The 13214-nt window shown below is 41.6% G+C and overlaps 1 protein-coding gene across 2 annotated transcripts in view; it reads right to left on the bottom strand.

Moving 5' to 3' along the window:
* GRID1 (glutamate ionotropic receptor delta type subunit 1) overlaps nucleotides 1-13214 on the bottom strand; it is a 685082-nt gene that overhangs the window by 279974 nt on the left and 391894 nt on the right. The gene's annotated exons all lie outside the window — the stretch shown is intronic.

The raw sequence follows: 13214 nt of genomic DNA, 5'->3' as shown, positions 1-13214 counted from the left end.
CCTCTATGCCCCTATGATCCTCTGTTTTGTTTCTTAAATTCCACATATGAGTGAAATTATATGATAATTATCTTTCTCTGATTGACTTATTTCACTTAGCGTAATAACTTCTAGTTCTATCCACATCGTTGGTAGGTACGATTTCAATTTTTTGGTGGCTGAGCAATATTCCATTGTGTATGTATACCACAACTCCTTTATCCATTCATCTGCCAATGGATATCTGGTCTCTCTCCATAGTTTGGCTACTGCGGACATTGCTGCTATAATCATTAGGGTGCATGTGTCCCTTTGGATCTCTACATTTGTATCTTTGGGCAAACACCTAGTAGGGCAATTGCTGGGTCATAGGGTAGCTCTATTTTCAACTTTTTGAAGAACCTCCACACTGTTTTCAGAGTGGCTGCACCAGTTTGCATTCCCACCAACAGCAGGAGGGTTCCCTTTTCTCCACATCCTCCCCAACCTTTGCTGTTTCCTGACTTGTTAATTTTAGACTTTCTGACCAGTGTGAGGTGGTAGCTCATTGTGGTTTTGATTTGTATTTCCCTGATGCCGAGAGTGAAGTTGAGCATTTTTTCACATGTCTGTTACCCATTTGTATGTTTTCTTTGGAGAAATGTCTGTATATGTCTTCTGCCCATTTGTGTTTTGGGTGTTGGTTTGATAAGTTTATAGATTTTGGATACTAGCTCTTTATCTGGTAAAAGTTAAGCAAATCTTTTCTCCTTCTGTAGGCTGTCTTTTAGTTAGTTCTCTATTAATGCTGCAGCAAATTACCCCAGATTTAGAAGCTCAAACAAAACTTATTACCTCGGAGTCTTAAGTTGGAATTCCAACATGGGTCTCCTCAGGCTAAAAATAAGGGCATCAGCAGGTCTGTATTCTTTTCCAGAGGCTCCTTGCTCATTCCAATGGCCCCAAGCTGCTCTCACTCCTTGGTGTGTGGCGCCTTCTTCTGTCTCCAAAAATCAGCAGCACTGCATCTCCCCGGGCCTCTCCTCAGTAGTCACATGGTCCTCTGACGCTTCAGGACCCTCATGATTACACTGGGCCCACCTGGATAATCCGGGATATGCTCTCCATTTTAGGGTCAATGGATTAGCAATCTTAGTTCCATCTGCAACCTCTCCTTTGCCATGTAACCAAACATATTCACAGTTTCCACAGGTTAAGACGTACATGGCTTTGGGGAAAAGAGGACAAGAGGACAAGAAGGCATTATTCTGCCTACCACACCTCCTCTTAGCTGGGGTAGCAAACTGTCCGAGAACATTGGCCCTCACAAGAATTTAATTGAATTTGAAAGCCTTGCTGTGGGCTAAGTCCTGCCTAGTTTGCCCAGTTTCTATCCTTTTCTGTTGTCTTTTCCCAGCCTGCTGCCCTCACTTACCTTATCTGCCTGGATCAAGGAGGCATTTGGGTTTTCCAGCCCAGGTGTAGCAAATCTTCTAGACAGAGCTAGTCTTGCTTAGCTTGGGCTCTTTTCTTAGGAAGTCAAGTTCAGAGGAGTGATCTTGGGAATGGACCCCAAGAGTTCCTGGCACCATGCCATCCCCAGCCCTCTCCAAAGCTACTGGAGTGAAGAATGAATGCAGATTCCGGGACACACACGCACTGGTGTGGCTTCCAAAATAAGAAATCAGAGAAGCATTTGTTTCTATTGATGTCTGGGTGACTTAGAGCTCTAGATATATATCTCCAGAATGATTTATCTGGATTTTATAGACCGTAGACTTTTCCCAGCTGAAACCCAGTTACTGCTTCCACCATAACTCATTGGATTGATTGCTTTAAATTTAAAGGGCCAATGGGAGAACTTTGGCTCCCTGAACTGTTTAAATCTTGTCCTTTGTGGAAGGTTCTGTTATACTTCTGGACAACCTGAACACAAAACACTGCAGATCCATGGTAACAACATGGCGCCAGCGGGGGTGGGAAATGCAGAGGAGACAGAGCCAGAGCTGGGCTGGACAAGGGTGCCAGCCAGAATCTCAGAGAGCAGACCAAGGCAGAGGCTCTGGTCCAAAGGGAAGAACTCCAGAAGGAGCAGCCCGAGAATCAAGGGCTTCTGTGAAAGGTGGTTATAAAGCAAGGCACAGAAGCAGGAACCTGGTAGGACCTAAGAACTGCCCCGCCTGGGGAAGGCAAGGCAGGATGGAAGAGAGGAATTTTATTTATTAAGCACACACACATGCCAGGTACTTTACGTCAACCTATGACATTGATTCATTTATACTTCCCTTGGGAGGACTGGCCTTAATAGGAAGGTATAAGTTCAAATCCCAGCTATACCTTATGCTAGCTGGGTGTCCTTGGGTAGTTAATGAACCTCTCTGATCATCATCTCATCTGTATTTAAAAATTACTATATATATACACTGTACATATGTGTGTGTATTACTATATATACTATATATACATGTAATTATATATATAATTATATATATATAATTTGTATTTAGAAATAATTATATATAATATAGTATATACCTCACAGAGCTTTTAAACGTTGTTTTCAAAAAACATTTAATAGCATGGGAAAATGCTTTTTCTTTAACAGCATTAAAAGGAAAAAAGTAGATGGCAAATACCAATATAATTCTGTTTTTGTAAAAGGAATATATACACTTTGAATATGTGCCCATCTATATATGCACATATATATATGAAAGAAAATGAAAATATTAACGATAGTTATTTTCATGGTGGGAATTCAGATGATTTAATTTTTAAATGTACCTTTCATATTTTCCAAATTGCCTACAATGAACATGACATACTTTTGAAATATTTTCCTAGATTTGCATTTTTATTGCAAAAGTGATCCATGTTCAGGATAGGAAATTAAACTTTGTTACCACTGGGAACAGCTTGTTATGAATTCTTGCAGATGTTTTTCTGTGCATGTCTAAATATATATGTAGAGGGCATGAGTTTCACAGGCCAAAAACTCAGGTGTGCAAAAGAGGGCAGCTTTAGTTTTCTGTAACTGAATTTTGTTTCTGTCTTGAGCCCCCATTCCACCTAGTGGCAGAAACTTTCTCAAGCACTAGGGTACATTCAGGCAATAAGGGTTTTCTCTATGTGTTTAACCTATCCCCTCAGCCCCTGCACTTCCTCTACCTGGATTTGCATCTTCCTTTTAGGGGGCTGACATGGTAGCCTGGTTTGTGGGGGTGTCTGGTCACTTATCATCTGATCTTGCAAGGGTAAGCAAAGATATACCTTTTGTCTGGCTTTGGTCTGCAGGATCGACCCTAACTGACAGACTCTGGGAGACATCAAGTTTCCCAAATCTACTTATCAATCATGTCGAACATTCTGGAATACCCCTTTCTCGACTCTGAGCTCCCTTCTGGTCCAGAAGCTTTGGACCTCTAATTTCCATGGAAAACTTTGGCACGCTCTCCCACTTGTCCCTTAAAGGGAGTTTCTTGGGGTCTCTCAGGCCCTAAGAGAAATGTCTATTCTTCTGATGCAGAACCAGCTCTGCTCAGGGGACATTTGCAAGGGTGCCAGCCCAGTGAGTTCTGGTGGGGGTCTCTGAATCTAATCACCAGTGATCTGAGACTTGTTACCTGGCCTTCCCTTCTTCATTCTGGGAGAGCCTCAAAGACACCAAGACCTCCCCAAAGTCCACTGCATTCCATCATCACCTCAGATCAGATTCTCTGCTCTCTAAAGTGAGTGGGATCTGTGATCTCTACTTCCTCTCTGTAGGTCAGACAGCCAACCTGGGTACCTGAGGTATATGACATAGACCTGATGTCAAGAGCGCATAAACTCAGGCCAGAGACAACATAAGCCTTTGCTCCTAGCAATTTTGTGTCCTACACTAGCATCATCATCTCTTACTTATAGCAGAACCAAGAAGTGATATTGTTTGAGGGGGGTCAGGGGGACTTGTCACAGAAAGAACAGAAAAATACATCTGTGACTATTTTAGAATATGCACTTGCTGTATTAGTGCCTTTGGGCATGGGAAATATAAATACATAGATAGTTGAATAGTAATGTAGCAGTGGAATCACACCATGCGTACTTGCAGTGTTCTTCGCTTCACTGAACGAAAGGTCTTGAGTTACTGGTCTAAATACATTCTTTGTAACAGCTCAGTAATATTCTATATTCCTGGCTGGCTATCAAATCCTCTTCCAAAAATAGAGTAGTCCCCAATTTTTCACTATTAAAATGTTGCAATGAACATTCTTGTTCATTATCTCTTTTCCGTGTGATCAACTATTTCTACAGGATAAATTCCTAGAGGTGGAATTGTGTCAAAGGATATTATTAAATAGTCCCCATCAACAAAACATATGTGGGAATATTATAGGTTAAAAAATTGAAATCCATGTAAAAAAAGATACTTGACTTAATAAATAAATATAAAAAGAATGTTTGAATAAATCAAAATAAATCAATGATATATAAGATATATAGCATATTTAAATATATATATATATATATATATATATATATATGCAATGGAAATAATGCAATGAATAAACTATGGGCGGGGGGGGTAATATCAGAATTACCTCACCTTGAAATGAGGAAGAACTTCTTAAACCAGATTATTATTAAAACAGTAAAAGATATCACAAACAAAGCCCAGAGATATGTGAAAAATCAAGGAATATATTTAGAGTGGATATGACAGGCAACTGGTTGATACCACTAAAGAAAGAGCTCCCCTAGAATTAATAAGAAAATAAAAGGGCAAAGACTGCAAAAAGCAATGCAGAGAAGAAGAAATTAGAAAAGGCTAATGGGGGGCAGTGGGGGGCGGTGTTTGGGGGGCTCCGTCAGTTAAGAGTCTACCTTCAGCTCAGGTCATGATCACGGGGCCCTGGGATCCAGTCCAGCTAAGGACTCCTTCCTCAGCAGGGAGAATCCGCTTGTCTCCCACCCCTCCCCCCTGTTCGTGCTCACTCTCTCCCTGTCCCAAATAAATAAATAAATAAAATCTTAAAATTTAAAAAATTTAAAAAGGCTAATGTGGGAGATTGCCAACCTTGACCACAGGACTCCCCCCACCCATCAGAAGATGGAGTCTTTTTCTGTGTCCCTGGCCCCACCTCCAGCTCCCTGGCCACACAACTTGCTTTGGTCAATGGGAAATTAACTATAATGAAAGCAAAGAAAAGTACTTAGTACTGGGGCTTGCCCTGTGTTGCTGCTCCAAAGAACCCAGCCCACAGCTACCCTGTGGCCCAGGCTATTCTGATGGATGATGAGAGACACATGGCCCACTCATCTCCTCACCCTAGGCAAGGACTAGTAACTGCCAAGCACCAGAGCTGCCTAAATGACCAATTGCTAACCACAGACTCCCAAGGGGGCTGAGCCAAGACCAGTAGTAGAAGCTGAACCCAGCCCATACTGGTGACCCACGGAATCATGAGCTAAATAAATAGCTGTTGCTTTGGGTCACCAAGTTTTGGGGTGGTTCATTATGCAGCAAAAGCTAATAAAAGCAGCTAATAAATAAAACGTTCAAATTCACAAGCAGCCAATTTAAAGCAGAACATCATTTTTTTACCCATCAAATTGACAAAAATGAAGAAGAATGGTAATTTCAGAAAGGCAAGGATGCGAAGAAATAAATATTTTCATTCATTGCCGACAAGAGTGTAAATTGCTGCAAACTTATTTGAGAAGTAATGTGACAATACAGATTAAAACTGAAAATGCATGTACCCTTCGGCCACTTTTGGGGAATTTATCTTAAGAATATTTATTGGAGCACTGTTTGCATTGGGGGGGATCATCACAGAAAGAAGGAAAGAAGAAGGGATACAGAAGAAGAGAGTGAAGGACAGAAACAAGGAAAGGAAAGCAATCCAGGGGAAACGTGTGTATCAATCAATAGGAAACTGTTTAATAAAATGCAGGGCATCCATCTTATGGATTATCATATAAATATTAAAGGAATGAATTCAAGCTATAGCTACTAATGTGGAGGAATGAATTTGATTTACTGTTGAATTTTTTAAAGCAGCTTACAATGTAATGGATATACTTCTATTTTTCTAAAATAAAAAAAGATGATATATGTGTACAAGCTTTAGCAGAATACTATTGACAGGCTTTCATTTCACTAATTCCTTTATGCAGTGACCCCCCCCAAAGTCATGGAAATAATGTATGCCACAGCAGATCATAGAAACCGAGGTCAATTCATGGCTTTTGAGTTTCAGATTTTGAGGTCCTCATCTAAACCATGACTACTAACATCTTAACTATGTACACGCGTCAGTAAAACCTTTGAAGCAGGTGCTCCATTATATGTGTATTAGGTATTTAAAACTTAGGTACATGAATTAGAGTATAAACCTATGCAAAAATATGAATATTCAAAAGAGAGATAAAAAGGGAAATAAACTACTTTAAATAAGTTATATTCTTATATGTAGTGCATTCATAGTACAAAATTGTCCTGCTATTACTAAAAACATATCCTCAATCATAAACAATTACTAATGTCATTGAAAATGCTTTAGTGTTTTTGTTAAAGATTTGCTTATTTGAGAGAAGGGCAGAGGGAAAGAATCTTTAGGTAGACTCCCCGCTGAGCACAGAGTCTGATGCAGGGCTCCATCTCACGACCCATGAGATCATGACCTGAACTGAAACCATGAGTTGGACTCAATCGACTGAGCCACCCAGGTACCCCAAAATGCTTTACTTTTAAAAAATACCTTGGTTTAACACTTTGTGATACAGTAATTGAAAGTCCTAATTCTACCTTCGATTTAATGTAGTACATGATTTTAATGGCTAGTGTAACTGAAAGCAGTAACTTGCAGAGTTTCATATGTCCAAAGGGAAGAAGTTCATTTTTGGTAGTATTGGTTGGTTAGTCTCAGCCACCAAAAAATATGCCCAAAGTTGGCTAAACATTTTCATCTTCCTACCTATTACTCATTTCTTCTTGCAAAGGCTTCAGAACACACTGAAATTTCATGTTTTTAGGAAATCATTTCAAAACACATTGAAACTTTCACTTTGGAAGATTTTTATATATGGGTTAGAAAATACTGTTTCCTGGGAATTTTTTGTTTTCAATTGGCAGACCTGAGAGGGGGGTTTTAAATTATTCTTTGTGAATGACATATGTTGCTTTCAGCAACAACAACAACAAAATAATAGAAATATTTCCAAACATTCATTTTCAAAATGCTCAAGAGCAAGAGTTTCTTTCAAAAAGCAATTACTTTCTCATGCATTGTTAAAACAGGATCTCCCATTGAAGGAACAGATTAAATATGTTTAATTTTTCAAGAATAGCTTCCAGGTACCATTCAACTAATTCTGTCATCTCAAAGAGAGGTCAGTAAACGTGAATGTCTGTCATCTTGGGAAACAAGAAATATCTTAACATCAGTTTCAACGAGTCTTTTAAACACTTTGCCATAAGATCATCACTGAAGCCCTGGGTAGTGCCAAAGATTTCAAAATTTCTCCGCATTTTATTACAAAGTACTGTAAAGAATTCTACCTTTTAAAGGTCTTGTTTTTAGCAAAGCAATCAATGAATGATATCCCATGGCAGGTCAATGGAATGCAAGACCCTGAAGACACAGATGGGTGGAGCTGCAGCTCCAAATACCCCTCACTGTCCACTCTGTCCACTCCATTTGGCACAAGCACCAACTTGATATCAAATATTTGTTCTTTTATTCTTTGTTCTTTTATTAAAGCGAAGTTTTGGAGGCACCTGGGCAGTTAGGTCGGCTAAGCATTTGACTTCAACTCAGGTCATGATCTCAGGGTCCTGGGATTGAGCTCGTGTTGGGCTCCCTGCTCAGCATGGAGTCTGCTTCTCTCTCCCCTTCTCCTCCTCCCCCCACTCATGCTTGCTCTCACTCTCTCTCTCTCTCTCTCTCAAATAAATAAATAAAATCTTTAAAAAAAGGAAGTTTTAATATTTTCCTCTCATACCACAGAAAATCAATTGTACGACCCACTTTTTACAAAGATTTGTTTATTTATTTAGGGGGTGGAGGGGCAGAGGGAGAGGAAGAGAGAGTCTAAGCAGACTCTGTGCTGAGTGCAGAGCCCAACGCAGGGCTCGATCCCATAACCCCGAGATCACAACCTGAGCCAAGACCAAGAACTGAACCTCCAACCAACTGTGCACCTCTGTACAACCCACTTTGGAGAGCACTGTTTTAAATAGCCCATTTGGAAAAATACTTTCTGTGCCACAAGGAGATAAAAACACCTCGCTGAGGCAAGAAGAGATGGCATGAGGCCCTTGAGCAACAGAGTCCAATGAGGTGGGTGATGGGTGTGCTGTGCCAGCTCCCTGGGCCCTGGCACCCAGCTCAAAGCAAGCCCTGGGGAGGAGTACTGAGGGCACTGGCCAATCCCAGATGACTCTGAGTAAAGGGAAGCTGGCCTTTCATTTCACTGGGAGGCTAGGACATCAAGAAGCCTAGTGTTCCCAGGCATCCAGGAAGGCAGGTGAGACAGAACCGCACACCCTCTCCCCAGAGTGGAACCTGGAGCTGCCTGGTGACCTGAAAGTTGTGGAAGAAAATATCCCAGATGCAGATGAGAAGGGCACAAGTGTCAACAACTCAAAACGTGGAAATGGGAATACATTAGGAGAGATGAGAGCCAGTAAATTCTGTAAGGACAGGTGTATAGGTTCAGACGAAAAGGCAGATGATGAGCCTGAACCAGAGCCATCTGCACCATCAATACCCCTCCTCCACCATCATTTCCTCCTCTCGTCAGAGCAAGGGGGGCACGCAACATGGCTATGACCCCTTCCTTTGCCTCCAGAAGTTCAAGGTAAAAATTAAGGCTGTCTATAGACACAGAGAGTGGCATTTTGATCACCTAGGAATCTGCGGCTTGAGATGAATATGCCCTATGCATGTCAGACACCCATACTTACACAGAGAGGTACAGGGGCGAGTTCAGCAGGCTGGGATTGGAGGGTGGCATGCGTGGGGCTGGAGTCACTGATTTATGCTTCTTTACACTGTTTTCCTGGTCCTGATAGCCATTTATAACTTTGTTAATGCACATAAAATATAATTAAAAATATATGTGGAGAGCAGTTACCTACAGGCTGGCTGGTTTTGTGAGGGAGGCTTTGCTCCCAGATTCTCCCCATGAGCCCCAGCAGATGTGCTGAGGGAGTTTGTGGTTCACTCCCCCAGACCCCGACCGAGCAGCACTGCGTGGGGAGCCGCACGGTGATTCCAGCGATGTTGTTCTACAGGCAGATGTGCAAGAAACAGCACGCAGATGCCTCAGTCAACCGCACAGAATTTTCTCCAAAATGCTTTCTACAGAGAAAACTACTATGTGTGCTGAAGAGGAGAACTTGGACTTATGACAAACGTCTAAAGAACGGCCTCCTGTGACCTTGTTCTGGCTTCCTTTGGCATGTCAGCCAGACATCACGGGAGAGCATCTCGGAGACGTCGCAAAAGAACGGAGTAATGGTGAACAGCTCTGGGGATGATGAACAACCTTATTGTAAGTCTGCCCTCCTGAAGAAAATTTTGAAAATGGTATCGCTTTGCTGTGTTGAAAGAGACTCTGGCCTGGGAAGAAAGGAAACTGTCCTAAATGCAGTGTGGTATCCCGGGTGGGCTGCTGAGCCAGGAAAAGGACATCAGTGGAGAAACTAGTGAAACCCAAACAAACCCTGTGGTTTAATAGATGTGCCAAAGCTAGTTTCTCTGTTTTGACAAATGTCCCCTGGTAATGGAAGATTGATGAGATTAGATAATTAACAACAGGGGGAACTGGGTAACAGGAGATGTGAGAACTCTCTGTACTATGTTTAGTGATCAAAACTTATTCCAAAATAAATCTTAATCTTAAAAAAAAGAAGTTGTCAAAGAGTAGAAGCAGACCCGTGGGCTAGATGGGGGATGGGCAGTAAGGAGAGCACTTGTGAGGGGCATTGGGTGTTGTATGGAAGTGATGAATCACTAAATTCTACTCCTGAAACCAACATTACACAAGATGCTAAACTAACCAGGATCTAAATAAAAAACTTAAAAAAGAAGAAAAGGAAGATGAGGTGGCCAAAGATAAATTGATGAACTAGTCGGTTCTACAGCAGGTCTTCCTTCTTCCCAGAGGCATTAACTCATGTACACATCTCACATGTTTTTTTACAAAATTCTACTGGAATCACAAGGATATGAAAGATCATTTGTTTGTCTATGACTAAATCTAGCATTAAGATAACCCTGTCTTTCAGGGAGATTTGCAATAGTCATTAACCTTGTATGGCACGGGATGAGGGCTATAAATTGGCATGGAAATTTAGAGCAGGTCATGTATAACACACATTATACATGGGATGATAGTTTCGCCTCTGAGGCAGCCTATGTTAAATCATGGCTCTGTGAACTGAATACCAGTTTATTTAAAAAAAAAAAAAAAGCAGCAACTGTCTGGTTGACACTGAATACTTTAAATAAAAACATGTGTTTTATGGGAAAAATTCTGTAGGTAACAAACCCCCTCCAAATCCCTCAACCATTCTGAAAGGTAACATGATAGTGCCTTGTCCTTTTTTTTCCTTAAAGATTTTATTTATTTATTTATTTATTTGACAGAGAGAAAGAGAGATCACAAGTAGGCAAGCAGAGAGAGAGGAGGAAGCAGGCTCCCCGCTGAGCAGGAAGATGGATGCAGGGCTCCATCCCAGGACCCTGAGATCATGTCCTGAGCCGAAGACAGAGGCCTAACCCACTGAGCAACCAGGTGTTCCAATAGTGCCTTGTCTTAATTTATATTATTATTATTATTATTTTATGATCAGGAAATGTATCCAAGACAAGAAGCTTTGAGCCCACACAGAACTGGAGGCAAGTGGGGCCATGCAGACACAAGGGCTAACTCTGGGCAGAGAGGACAAGGGGAGAGCCCTCTTGTGAGAACAAATGAGATGTCTGGGAAGGCAAGGGAGCGATGTCCGCCCTTCTTCAGTAGCAGAGCGCTAACATCAGAAATAGGCTTTTATAGTCTTAGCATAAAAATTACTACTACTCAGGCCCTTGGGTGGTTCAGCAGGTTAAGCATCTGACTCTTGATTTCCTCTCGGGTCACAAAATCAAGCCCCACATCTGGCTCTGCACTGGGTGTGGAGCCTGCTTACGATTCTCTCTTTCCCACTCCCTCTGAGCTTCCCCACTGCTCATGCATGCCCTCTTTCTAATAATAATTATTATTACTATTAAAATAATAATTTATAAAAATTCCAAACAAGTGTTAATTTTAAACTCCTTTCTATCCCCTAATCTCATTTCCCAGAAGATACTGCTAATAACTGCACACTTTTAGGCATCCATCTAGACTCTTTCTATGCATATGTAAAGATACAAAGATAATCACAGATATGGGATCATATACCCAAGGCACGCTGTTGTATTCACTTTTTTTTTCATGAAACAGATCACAGATGTTTTCCCACCATTTGTGTATGTAGGTGTAAGTCGTTCTTTTGAGAAGCTGCGTTGTATTCCATTTTATGGATAAAGCTTAAATTATTTATCCACTCTGCTATTGATTTTCATTTACAGTGTTTCCAGTTTCTTGCTATTATAGATGATGCTGCCACATTGTTCGTGCTTTAATGAGCACAGTCTTTACATCAAGCCCTCTGAGCTTCCATGTACTTCCAAAGACTAACTCTGTGGTTTTAGACAGATTATTGAACCTCCTTGAAACTCAGTGCCCTCATTTTAACTGGAGATAATATCTACCTTATAGGGAGGTTGTGTGGATTAAATGAGTTTATGTTAATGGGTGAAACTGAATGAAAGAAAATGTCTGGGTAGTTTCCCTGTGTGTGTGTCTATGGATGGAGAGAGCAAGAGAGAGAGACAGGATACAGAGGGAAAAATTAAGAGCCAACAGATGGATGATTGGATGGAGAGACAAATAAGCAGAGAGATGGAGAGACCCTTGTTATTAAGGAAGACTTGCAAGAATTATCCTCATTCACAGGACATGGGGGGAATTTCAGTGATCAATAAACTTAAGTTTCAGGGTGCCTGGGTGTCTCAGGTTACGTGTATACCTTCGGCTTAGGTCATGATCCCAAGGTCCTGGGATTCAGCACTGCTGAGCTGGGAGCTTGCTTCTCCCTCTCCCCTTCCTCCCTGCTCCTTCTCTCTCACTCTCTGTCAAATAAATAAATAAAATCTTTTTTAAAAAATAAATAAGATAAACTTAAGTTCCTTCTTTTACCACTCACAGAAATAGGGAGTTGACAAAACACAGAAGTGACAGGAGATTTAAATCATCTAAGGTATCTGCTTGAAGGGCTGTTACACCAAGAGTAGCGATGAGATGCCTGGAAGTGACAGTCACCCACCTCAGAAGGTGGAGGAAGTGGTGGGGGAGACAGCACTCTTCTGGATCTGAGAAGTGGTTCAGGAAACAGGAATGGCAAGAACATTGAGAAAAAGTGGCCCTGTCATTTTAATAGCCATGTGTGAGCCAGGGAGGGTAAAGCTCTCTATAATCGCAAATGTAGCCCAGCCTTCAGCCAGAGGGATTGTAAAACACCTAGAGAAAAGCAAGACCAAGACTTAAATATGAGACAGCTTCAGATGTGGGAGGCTCCCAGAATCCAATCTGACTGGACTATAATAAATAGTCCTGGCAAGGAGCAGAAGAGGGGAATATCTCTAAAGGGGAATATCTCAAAATATTTAAAAGCAGGAACATAGCCTGGCAACCACCTTTGATTCATCCTCTAATTTAATCAGTTCTCAAATCCCATAAACCTTATGCCTCGTACAAGCGTCCTGCTGTAGTGAACTTCCTGAACCTCCTGTTGATCATGCCAGGCCCCATATTCCTCTGTGATTTACAGAATGAAGTTTAAAGTCTTGGCCTAGCATTCAGAATCCTCCTAAATCTGGTCCCAGACTGATTTGTACCACTTCCCTCCCTCCATATGCCCCCCACTCTGATCACTCCAATGCACAGAGCCCCCTTCTGTGGGAATCACTGCCTGACTTGTGCCCTGGGCCCGGAGTATATGTGGTAGACACCTAGAGTCTGGGGCTTACCTAGCACCCCCATTCCAACTGCAAATGATCCCTATGACTTTATCTGGTTCTGAGCAAATGCCACTCAGAAGATCCCACTCCAGCTGGCCACTGGAGGATCCCAACCATAGAACAGAAACTCACAGAATAGGACCATAACCAAAGCCAGAC

The sequence above is a fragment of the Mustela putorius genome, unplaced genomic scaffold, assembly GCF_011764305.1.
Source record: "Mustela putorius furo isolate JIRA1106 unplaced genomic scaffold, ASM1176430v1.1 tig00003909_pilon_pilon_pilon, whole genome shotgun sequence".
NCBI lineage: Eukaryota > Metazoa > Chordata > Mammalia > Carnivora > Mustelidae > Mustela > Mustela putorius.
Note: the sequence above shows the minus strand (reverse complement) of the source record. Positions and strands in the feature narration are given on the sequence as shown.